Source organism: Panthera onca, chromosome A3, assembly GCF_046562875.1.
Source record: "Panthera onca isolate mPanOnc1 chromosome A3, mPanOnc1 haplotype 2, whole genome shotgun sequence".
Classification (NCBI taxonomy): Eukaryota; Metazoa; Chordata; class Mammalia; order Carnivora; family Felidae; genus Panthera; species Panthera onca.
The window spans coordinates 127,115,438-127,126,811 of NC_138341.1; the positions used below are offsets into that span (position 1 = coordinate 127,115,438).

Consider the following 11,374-nt stretch of genomic DNA (forward strand, 5'->3'; position numbering starts at 1 on the left):
ACAGACGACTGGCCTCTGTAGGGCAAAAAGCAAGAGCGGAAGCAGGAAGACCAGTTAGGAGCCCATGGGCATAGACAGTGGCTTGGACTGGGATGGTGGGGCTGGGGGTCATAGGAAGCAGTGGGATTCTGGACATCTAAAGACGATTTTAAAAATGATTAAAAAATAAATAAATATGGAGTGCCTGGGTGGCTCAGTCGGTTGAGCGTCTGACTTTGGCTCAGGTCATGATCTCACAGTTTGTGAGTTCGAGCCCCACGTCGGGCTCTGTGCTGACGGCTCGGAGCCTGGAGCCTGCTTCAGATTCTGTGTCCCCCTCTCTCTCTGCCCCACCCCTGCTTGTGCTCTGTCTCTGTCTTTCAAAAATGAATAAACATAAAAAATATATAAACAAACAAACAAACAAGGGCATCTGAGTGGTTCTGTCGGTTAAGCTTCTGACTTCAGCACAGGTCATGGTCTCACGGACTGTGAGTTCGAGCCCCGCGTCAGGATCTGTGCTCACAGCTCAGAGTCTGGAACCTGCTTCGGATTCTCTTGTAATTGTTTTCCAAAGACACATGGCCTGGATTTCACCCCAGGATGAGTTTCAGGACCCTGGAAATAAGATTGGCCACATTCATGTCCAACCCAGGCAGTGTTGCAGGACCTGCGTTTAGGAGGGTTCCTGCTTGATTTAATGCTCTATTGTCTTGAAATTCCTAGTAATTTTTTAACAAGAGGCCCCATGTTTTCATTTTATGCTGGGAAACTGTCTTCTTCATTTTCTAGTTGTTCAAAGCCTTCTCTTAAATGTTTTGGAGGGAAGAATGGCCTGGTGCTGGGGGCATTTCTGGAACTGTGATGGGAAAGGCTATGGGTCCTCATAGCACCTCCTGGGTGGGTGACAATGGGGGCCTTGGGGACTTGGGTGGGGCCTGCAGGACAAACCAACCAAAGGAGGAAGGCATCACTTTACCCAAGTATAGACAATCTGGGGCACAGAACACAAATTGCTCTAGCCCCAGACCTATCAACAGGACAGCCAGAGCTCAGTGACTCCCCGATCAAACCTATCCTGAAGCAGGAAATGAGAAAGGAAGAAACTAACCGGGAGCCTCCTGGCCACACTCCAGTGATGTTCCATCTCTGGCCCGGCCTAGATGTTAAAATCATGACCTCACTCTCCAGGTAGGAGCTAAGCAGTGGTAGGATCTGTGTTGTTTAAGCAACTCAGTGGCACTTAGGAATCTCAACGAGCACAGACTTTTCTGAGTGGGACCCTCTGGGGACACACCCACTGATCAGACACTTGGAGATTTCTCTTGGGAAGGGAGTTGCCTTTAATCCGAAACCTGCGTTTCTCAATACCTGAGAACATACATACACCAACTGGGGCAAACTGGAGGTGGGTCCCACTACATAAGGTTTGGGGCCCAATGCAGGGTCCTGTGTCCAAAACTTCTGAAGCATTTCAAATCGGCGAAGGCAGAGCATTAAACTGAGCGTGGGCCCTGCCGAGCGCGGGCCTCTGTGCAACTGTGAGGATAGTATGTCCACCTGCCTGGCCCTGGAGAGCGGGGCTGGCATTTACAAATGTCTACGGCTGATTCGGGTTCAAAATCAATAGTAAGGAAATGTGCCGCTGTCCGGAGTGCTGTCGGACGGTCGGGCAAGGTGTGGCTCTGCAATAAAGGGGCAGATGTCTGTGCGGTTCCCGCTCCAGCTCTGAGCGCCTTGACCATGACTCCGTTGTTGGAACGAGTGCGATTCCTCCTGGAGACCGCGCTGCGGGGCTCAAGAAGAATCAGATGCAAAACATATTCTGGTCCATTTGTTTAAAAAACTGAGTCTTTATGGTTGCAGCTCTGTGGGGTTGGGTAGCACGTAAGGGACCCTGAGTGGGGCCCGGGCGAAAGACCAGGGAAGCTGGGAATGGTGGAAATCTGCTCCTGAGAAGTTTGAGAAGAGGTCTGGGCAGCGTGCCTCGGTTTCCCCACCCGTGTAAGGTGCAATGATAACAGTACCTACCTCCAGTACTGCTGCGGGGTTGCTAATGAGCAGGCAAACGGACCGTAAAGACTGGTGGTTTACAAAGCAAACACATGTCACTGCTTTGGCTGCTTCCATTCTCCTCCGGAAGGAGACAGAGCAGAGGCTGCACAACAAACAGTCTAACAGGCTGCCGCGCTTTGGCGAGCATCTTCGCACGCGTGTGACTCCCATCACCTCCGTCAGGACATCTCCTTCAAGGCTCAGAATTTCCGACATTGCTTTGCGTAGAATAGTCCTGGGGCGAAATTAGCCGGATTCCTCAGAAGTCAGTGTTAAAAATAAACCTTCCAGGTCACCCTACCCGGAGCCCGAGCTCACAGACGAGGCCCAGAAGGTGAAAGCATCCCGGCCAATGTCATGCAGCCGGCTGCTGATAGAGCCAGGACTTGATCCTGGCCTTGGGACTCCAAGGCCTCTCTGTTCGTTCACCGTCTTCACGGGCTGCTCAGATCCCCCTAGAGCAGCGTGGGGCGGGCAGTGGGCCAGAGGCGCCATCACTCTTCCCAGGACAGAGACCAGGGCTGGGGCTTCTGCGCTCAGGGCCCTCTGCGGCCTCAGCACAGAGGAGTGTGGCCAGGCAGGAAGGCGCTGACCTGTACTTGCTTTGGACCGTCCACAGGGAAGGAGCCGTGGCACGCAGGGCCCCACCCAGGGGCCCTGGTCCTGTGGAGCCCCAGCAGGCGGCTCTGCCCAGGCCCTGCCAGGGTTCCGGCATCTTATCAGTAAGCTGTCATGTCTTTCACACTTGGCCACATGCTCACGGCTCTCCAAGGACACCTGTTGGGTTTGGGGTTTTTTTTTTCACCCCTATTTGCTTATTCCTTCAACAAAAAGTGGATTCTAGACCAAGATGTTAAGTTCTGGGGATGTGACAAGAAACAGGACCAATAGGCCTGGCCCTGAGAAAGTTTCTGGCCTAATGTGTCATTCTAGGCATGGCGGGGGTTGGGGGATGGGTAGGGAGGTGAGAAGGAGCTATCTGCCCTGGTGGGGAGGAGTGGTTTATTCCTGAATTTGAGTCCGTTCTATTACTGGTTGGAAACTTCCTGCAGATAATGCACCCCCTTGCTGCCCCCGGGGCAGACGGCTCCCACCACTGCTCGCTGACCATCTCCTTGCACATGGAACTCCAGGAAGTCCATGGGCAGTTACCTGTGTCTCCAGCGTGTGGGACGAGGTTCTGCCTCAGGGCCTTTGCACTTGCTGTGCTCGCTGAGCTCTCTTTCCTCATTTAGAAGCTTGGTTCATGCCGTCACTTTCTTCAGGTCTGTGCTTGGCTGTCACTTTCCTGACGACCTTATAAAAAGGACACCACGCCCAAGGCTGCCTTTTATTCTGTTTTACTTGCCCCCCACGGCCACGATCCCTGCCTGGTGGACTGGGTATTGTTCCTCGTCTGTCTTCCTCAACCCAGCCCGCTAGGGTAGGGCTTTGCTGAGTATGTTCACTGCTCTTTCTCTAGTGACTGTCCCTTAAATGAAACTCAGCACATATTGAATGAATGGATGGATAAGAGGGTTCTTGTGTCCAAATCCTGCCCTTGCCCTATGCCGGCTGTGTGACCTTGGGTGAGTTACTGCCCCTCTCTGAGCCTCCATTCATTTTTCTGAAAACAGAAACAAGGCCAACCACAAAGCGGCTGAGCCAGTTAACCTAGGCAGAAGGTGAGAACACCCGACCCCCGCAGGGGAGATGGTGTGACCCCCTCCCCTCATCCCGTCTCATTCGCAGCCTCTGATTTCATGCAGGGGAAAGAGGTGGCAGCAGGGGGGCAGGGGGGATCCTCTGAGCTTGTCCAGGCAGGAGCAGGATTCCTTTCCACTCACCCCACGCCAGCCTGGCCTCGGCAAACGTCGGGCAGCCGAGCAGGGCGGGAGAAATGGGCTGGGAAGCAGGCTGGATTTATACCCGCCTTCCCAGCAAAGTGTTCTAAGAATGTGCACATCTGTGACCCCATCTCCCTCACGAAGACCCAGCGACAACCCCAACAAAGATGTGTGAGCCTCTCCCCTTGTGTGAAAAGGTGGGGAGAAGCGCTTGCCCCTGAGTGACCCCGAAGGAAAAGACCCCGTGGCAGCGAATGCAAACACATCCACAGCCAATGCCGGGGGGGGGCCTCCGGTCTCAACGGGGATGGTGAGATGGCAAGACCTAGAATCCTGGGCAGCTGACCCCGGGCTTTCTAGCTGGATTCGGGGACGGGGAACCAGAGATCATCACCCCATCCCCCTTCCCTGCCGCCCTTCCCCCACCCCCACCCCTCTGCTGGCAGGTGGATGCTGCACACATGTTAACATCGGTTCCCACCTAAACGACAGCTGCCGGCCTGGCCTGGGGACCCCTATCTCTTTGCATGTTATTGTAGCTCCGGGGCTCGTCGCTGCAATAAAGCACTCTCGGGGGGTCGTCTGGAATGTCTAAATCGGCACTGCAGAGAGCCTGGCAGATGAAGAAGTAAGACAGGCTGCCCTACCAGAGCGATAAGTGCTCAACTCGAGCAGGTGACGCTGGGGGCCTGGCCCTCTGAGACCAGTCCCCCCCAAACGTCAGCTTGAGGAGGGACTCTGCTTCCCCGCAACGGTGGGGGTCACACGTCGTGGCTACAGGGGATCTCTCTGCAGCCTTTAGCCTGGATGCTCAAACCTCACCAGCTCTCCTAACGACGTTCTGGTTCCCAGTACCGTTTCTGAAATGACAGGGCAGAAAAGAGAGGGGCAGATGGTCAGGTATTAGATCAGCCATCATCAAATCGAAGTGCTCAGACCCCTGGGGATACACGACGACTTTCTAAAGGCTCCCAGACACAGACAGCTTTAAGAGAATCAATTTCTAGATCCTTGACTGACATGTGTGGTCCGCGGCTTCTTCTTTTCCACACCCCCTCTTACAAATGCCCTTCCTCTCCCACTTGATAAAAGAATGATTGATCAGTCGGAATTCCAACAGAGAACGGCCGGAACACTCCTATCGGCTGACTTGAGGACAGTTTCACAAAGGTACTGTTTCAGACGTGTGGGCAGAGGACGGAGGGAAATTACAAAGGACAGTGCAGGGCTCTGGCTAGTACCGGGGGGGCCCTGGGCGAGGAGAGAGGAGGGAGGTTTCTGGAATCTGGAGACAGAAGGGCTGTGCACAGTGAGCCTCGAGGCAGGAGGTGACCTGGAGGGGACAGGCAGCTGGGGTTCCATCGCAGCGGGGGCCGGGGGGCCGGGGACCCTTCCTCTCTCACCCCCACCGCTTCTCCGCACCCCACGGCAAACAGAATCAGGAGCCGGAAAGCATGGCAGCCCATGTTGGCAGAAGACATTCAAAGAGCTGAGTGGCGTTTGACGGAAACTCTCCAATTTGCCACCTGTTTGTTTACGTGAACAAGGTTCGCCACGCGTCCATCGGCCCGACCCAGAGAAACAAAAGAGCAGGGTGAACTGAGGCTGTGACTTCTCACTAGAACAGGAAGCCGTACTTGCTCCGGAATACGTGAATTAATTGAAAAATAGTCCCACAAGAGTTTGACGGCTTCGACCAATTGGGCTCTATTCCCAATTCTGATAACTCAATTCAGAGCCACGTGTTTAACATTTAAAAGTGTTACAGTCACAGACACTTGTAAATTTTCAATTGTAGCTCAGGCGTGTTTTCGTTGGAATATACGTGTTTTGTTGTTTTCGTTGGAATAAAAGACTTGCCAGCGGAAAAATATGATACATTCGCCTCAAATCCTACCAGGGGAGTAGCTCCAGGAGACAAAGAAATAACGCAGAATTTCCCACAATCAGAGGAGTGTCTCTGATATTTTTAAAATCACTGATGGTCGGTATCAAATTACCACTGTGGTATCGAATGTCCACTTGGACACGCAGTTTTAAAAGGTGATAGGGGCGCCTGGGTGGCTCAGTCGGTTAAGCGTCCGACTTCAGCCAGGTCACGATCTCGCCGTCCATGAGTTCGAGCCCCGCGTCAGGCTCTGGGCTGATGGCTCGGAGCCTGGAGCCTGTTTCAGATTCTGTGTCTCCCTCTCTCTCTGCCCCTCCCCCGTTCATGCTCTGTCTCTCTCTGTCCCAAAAATAAATAAAAAACGTTGAAAAAAAAATTTTTTTTTAAATAAAAATAAAAAATAAAATAAAAGGTGATAGAACAGTTTTCTTTTATAATGGAAGTGTTAAATATTTCAGATGCAGCAGCGTGAACTTATGATAAAAATGTGGGCGTTAACGATGTGAGAAGTACATGGAGTTTTTTAATGTTTGTTTATTTTGAGAGAGAGAGAGCGTGCGTGCGCGGGTGAGGGGAAGAGAGAGAGGGAGAGAGAGAATCCGAAGCAGGCTCCGGGCTCTGAGCTGTCGGCACAGAACTCGACGCGGGGCTCAGTCTCGTGAACCATGAGATCATGACCCGAGCGTGTTATGAGTCTGCATTTATTGAACACTGATGTTTTCCAGGCACTGAACTAGGCAATGCACATCTATTTCTATGCCTATAGGCATACGTCCCACTCACCCGAATCCCTAAAAGGAGAGGCTTTATCATCCTCCGCACCAACTTCCACACGCGGGAGCGGGCTAGGTACCTTGCCTGGATCACTCAGCAACAGCTAAATGGTAAAGCTGGAATTTAAACACCTAGTGCTGGGGGCACCTGGGTGGCTCAGTCGGTTAAGCGTCCGACATCGGCTCAGGTCGTGATCTCACACTCTGTGAGTTCGAGCCCCACGTCGGGGTCTGGGCTGGTGGCTCAGAGCCTGGAGCCTGCTTCCGATTCTGTGTCTGCCCCTCCCCTGCTCATGCTCTGTCTCGAAAATGAATAAATACATCAAAACAAAAATTTTAAACACCTAGTGCCCATCCTTTACTTGCCTCTCTGTTCTTTGGTTGGTTGATTATTCATAGAGTCATTCAATCTTTCCTTCACACAACAAAAAGTTTTGAGCACTGGCTGTGCCCCGGGCATTGTGCAAGATGCATTTATCTCTACATCTCAACTGCTGGTGAGTCCTCGTCCACACCATCTCCTGCAGGAACCCCCTCTCGTGGGGGTTAATTCTTCCCTTCTGACTTGGCAGCGAGGCACGACTGTGCTTCTGAGCCTTGGAAGGTGAGCCCTGCTCTCTGCTCTCCTGTCTCGTTCTCCAGTCTCGGGGCCCAGTTCCCACGCCCCACCTGCCCTGACCGATCCCTGAGTCAGGGCTCCAGGGAGCCCGGTTCCCAGACCCTGGAGTGTCGTACTGTCTCTATAATCAGACTTTTAACTAAAACTACATATCAACCTTTTTCTCAGTGCCTCCTTCCTCTGCTCCAAGTTTCTACCGCGGTGCTGAGCAAAACGGCCTGCGTTTGGGCTGAGATTGCACCCTGCCGTGACTTTCCGCAAACCAAAATGACAGTGTCCTGCACAGGATAAAAAGTGTCTTCCTGCCTCATACAAATGTGGGCGGTCCAGGGCTACCAGCGTGGCCCCCGCGACATCAAGGACCCAGGCTCTGCCCGGTTCAGCGGACCGGACCACACCGTCTCCCTGTCTGCAACCCTCCCCTTCGCCCAGGAAAATCCTACCTTAGTAGTTACTGATGTCGACACTGAGTATTCTCCAGGGACGCCGTGTCCTCCAGCTTGTGGCGTTCGGGATTTGCGAGAACGCGCTCCCAGACGGGCTCTCCATTGATTTACAATCCAATTTTCCTATTTGGAAGCAAAACTCCATGTTTTCTGCTCTGTTAGTCTGTCAGCTGCCTCCAGGAGGTGACAAGGAGAGGCTCTTCCATATCAGACACTTGGGGTGGCTCTGCAGGGCCGCCAACTGCTCAGACACGGAGGGGACGAGCGAGCGCGGAAAGTGGGAGGTTTGGGCTGCACATTGTCGGGGCGCTTCCCCGCTGGGGCTCACTCCAGCCACCGGAGCAGGAAAGGGATCTAGGAAAGGGGGTCGGGGGAGCCCCCAGACTCTGGGAGCACATCAGGCTTGTCGGAGTCTGCACATTTGGGAATAATGTCTGAACGACACTGGGGAACTCTCCAGTGGGGACCGTGGGCACCGGATTCCAGCACTTCCACCTCCGGAACCAGTCCTAATGCTCCCGTCGGTTCCCTTACGTCACAAGCCCCTCAGTGGAAGTCCCCGCGTGGGTGCCGACTGGCCGCGTCCACATCGTGACTGTGCTCTACCTGCCAGAGAAGTGACAAGGCAAGTCTCCCATGTTGACGGTGAGGATGGGGTGGTTGCTAAGAGGGGAAATTCCCCCGAATTTCTAACACACGGGAAGCGTGTTCGGATGTGCAGGGCGGCCGAAACCACGCCGAGTGTCTCCTACAAACAGGAAAGGCTTTACCCTTCTCTCCCCCAATGTCCCAATCTCAATTTTGTTTCCTATTCTTCCAAGGACGGTCTTATCAGGGAGAATTCTTTATGATTTTTCAAACACTCTCCGTTACGGGTCTATTGGGCTCTTTGGTTACAAACTGGAGACCGTGGCTCTACCTAGTTAACGTAAGCCAAAAAAATGAGCTTTATTGGTAAGCTATGAGGAGGGCCATGCAGTGAAGCAAATCTTGAGAGTCAGGTGTTAGGAATGAGGACAGCCATGGAAGCTTCGGGACTAAAGGGTGCTCTCCCCACCCCCCTACTGCGCAGCACAATGTTCACTCCTACATGTTCCGTGGCACTGGTCATCGCTGAAATTATCTTCTTACGTGTTTGCTGGCCTTTTATCCCCCTTTTCCGTCTCCTCAAATACACCGGCCAGAGACCATGGCTCTCCGCTCACCATCTCTGCTGTGTCCCCAGGGCCAGGGTCAAGGCCAGGTGCAGGGGACACGCTCAGGAAGCGTTTGATGAAAATGCACACAGACGATTGAATGAACAATGAGTTGGTTTCCAGAATTTCGAACTCTCTTCAAATGCTAGGATTCCACGACTTCTAAGGCCAACACGTGGAGACCCAAAACGGAGGCAAGTGGGGGAGATTTGGAAGCCGGTGAAATCATCGGCTCTCTGAGTTCCTCTTGTGTTCAGACTCAGTCCACTATCCATTCCCCGGGAAACGCTCATCAGCTTTTCTCGAAGAAATGTGCCTCCTGCTTGTCATCAGATATTTTCAGAGTGCTAGCAGAAGATTAGCCGATGGGGAGTCTGAGATCGTAGAGGATATTGGGCCTCATCCTTCAGTCCACGGGGAATTACCATTTCTCTTCGGTACAGAGGAGCTCTGACCTGGAGCAGAAAAGCCTGAGAAATTGCCAATTTAAAACACACACAGGGAACGGAGGCGAAGGTATCTGCATTAGATCAAGTTTTGCCCCCCAGGGTCCAATTGGAAAGCATTGATAAGCAGCCCAGTGTTCTAATGATCTCAAATATTTGGTTAAAGACATGGTATAAACACCTGTGTTAAATCCAACCACGGCCACTATTAAAAATGCCATAAGGTTGTTTATTCCCATGACTTGCTTAAAAAGCAACCTCTCCTTGACAAGCCCGGGTGAGCTATTCGCTAGAAGGTGCACAGAAATGAACAATGTTAAGTTAGGGGCCCGTGTATTCCTCCAAGCTACCCAGATTCCTGGCTTTACACTGAAATTCTTTCCCCCCCATTTATCCATATTGTTTCTTTGCGAGTAAAACTTATTACACAGATTCCTCAGGGCATTTTTTCCCCTCTTTTTCTTTTCTTGACTCCAGTTAAATAAAGTATTGATTTTGTTTTCAAGGTAATTTAAGGGGGTAACACAGTTCTGATTTGATAAGCACAACATTAATGCATTAGAGTAAACACATGTTAGGGGTTCAATTAGGGCTCCTAGGTTTTTTTTGTTTTTTGTTTTTTTAAATCAAGTCAACCAAACTGACTGACTGCCATGGGGATTTCTGCATGGGCTGGATACGCATGAAGCTGCATGTGACATTAATAATGCAGAGAGAAATTATCAAAACAAAATTGATATTGGTGGCTGGGGAGGCTCTTCCAAAGACCTTCGTGATCTTCAAGGATGAATTAACACTGGGTTTCTCAGAGCCAGCCGAAGTAAAATGCAGTTTTTGAGACGCCAACATCACTTATTTAGTGGGCCAAGAAATCCCCTCAAGTGTCACTGCTGACTAGCCGGTCTGCTTGTCCACTCTGAGACAATGACCGTCAGCCATCAAGGAGGCACATTGTAGCTATTAGGATGCACTTGGTTATAAGTGACAGAAAACTCAGGTCCAACCGGTTTCCGGTTAGGACACTGTTTACTGGCTCATGCCAAGGAAAGGTCAGGGATAGAGGTGACCTGGGCAAGTCCAATCTAGAAGCATAAACTTCATCAGGACTCTGACTCCCTCTGTCTGCTTGGTTTGACATCACACTGAGGCACACTGTCCCCATGGGGACCTCGGCACTCAGTCTCACCTCCTTCTGTCCTAGGGCCCACCATATTGGCACCTGTCTCCAGTTCCTCCAGGGAAGGCCCAGGGTTAGTTGTGATTGGCTCTGACTGCAGTCACATGCTATTCGTGAGCCAATCACCGTGGTGAGAAGGTCTGATTGGCCAAACTTGGGTCACATGGCCTGCCACTAGCAAAGCCGCGGGCCCCAGAGCGAGCTCGGGCTCAAGGACCTGGTTCACATCCGTCTAGGCAGTTGGCCTCCAGAGTCGGCCCAGAGCCCTTGCGCTCCTTGGCTCCTCGCGGCCTTTGGACCCCGGACGTCAATTCTCAGGACTTCTGCCCCCGCCCCCTCACCGGCACGGCCACCTGCCCCCTCCCTGAGCCTCTGCATCCGGGACGCGGCTTCCGCCGAGACGCCTCCCTTTCTCCACCCTTCCTCGGCCCCCAGTCCCTGGGAATGGCCTGCGCGCCCTCTTTTCCACCCCAACTCACTCTCCTTTGTTCGTCACGGCTCCGACTCCGGGTCCCCAGCTATGTCACCATCAGGAATCGGCGCTCCTCGTTCACGTGTCCTCCCTGACGTCAGACTGCCAGGGGCCAGTGGGCACGAGGGCCAGAGCCGCCTGTGGAGAACAGCCCTCGCCTCTTGTTTGCGGGAGGAAATGCCAAGCGTGCACCTGCCGTTGGCTCTGTCAGGCGGCAGCCTCCGGTCAAAACCAGTAAAGCTCTGACACAACCAAACTTTTCACAGACCTAGAAGGAAACAGGTGGTTTGCATGCATATTTTATCATAATATACTTGTTATATTGTATTATGTATACACACACACACACACACACATACACACACACACTAAAATTATGGAATATAAGGGAAGATCATTCCTCCTACTAGTGCTGAAAATCCAGCCATGTGTAAATTACAGAACACGATGATTTCCCTCTTAGGTACACACACTATTTTATTTATAGGCGTAAATCA

The 11,374-nt window shown here is 52.3% G+C and overlaps 1 long non-coding RNA gene across 1 annotated transcript; it reads right to left on the reverse strand.

Moving 5' to 3' along the window:
- Nucleotides 1-1,317: 1,317 nt before the first annotated feature.
- Nucleotides 1,318-10,970, reverse strand: LOC132674586 (uncharacterized). The gene is made up of 5 exons (XR_013554496.2): nucleotides 10,885-10,970; nucleotides 7,584-9,237; nucleotides 4,683-4,720; nucleotides 3,187-3,330; nucleotides 1,318-2,269 (listed from the first exon to the last, which is right to left on the reverse strand). It is a non-coding gene; the product is annotated as an uncharacterized LOC132674586 (long non-coding RNA).
- Nucleotides 10,971-11,374: the final 404 nt, after the last annotated feature.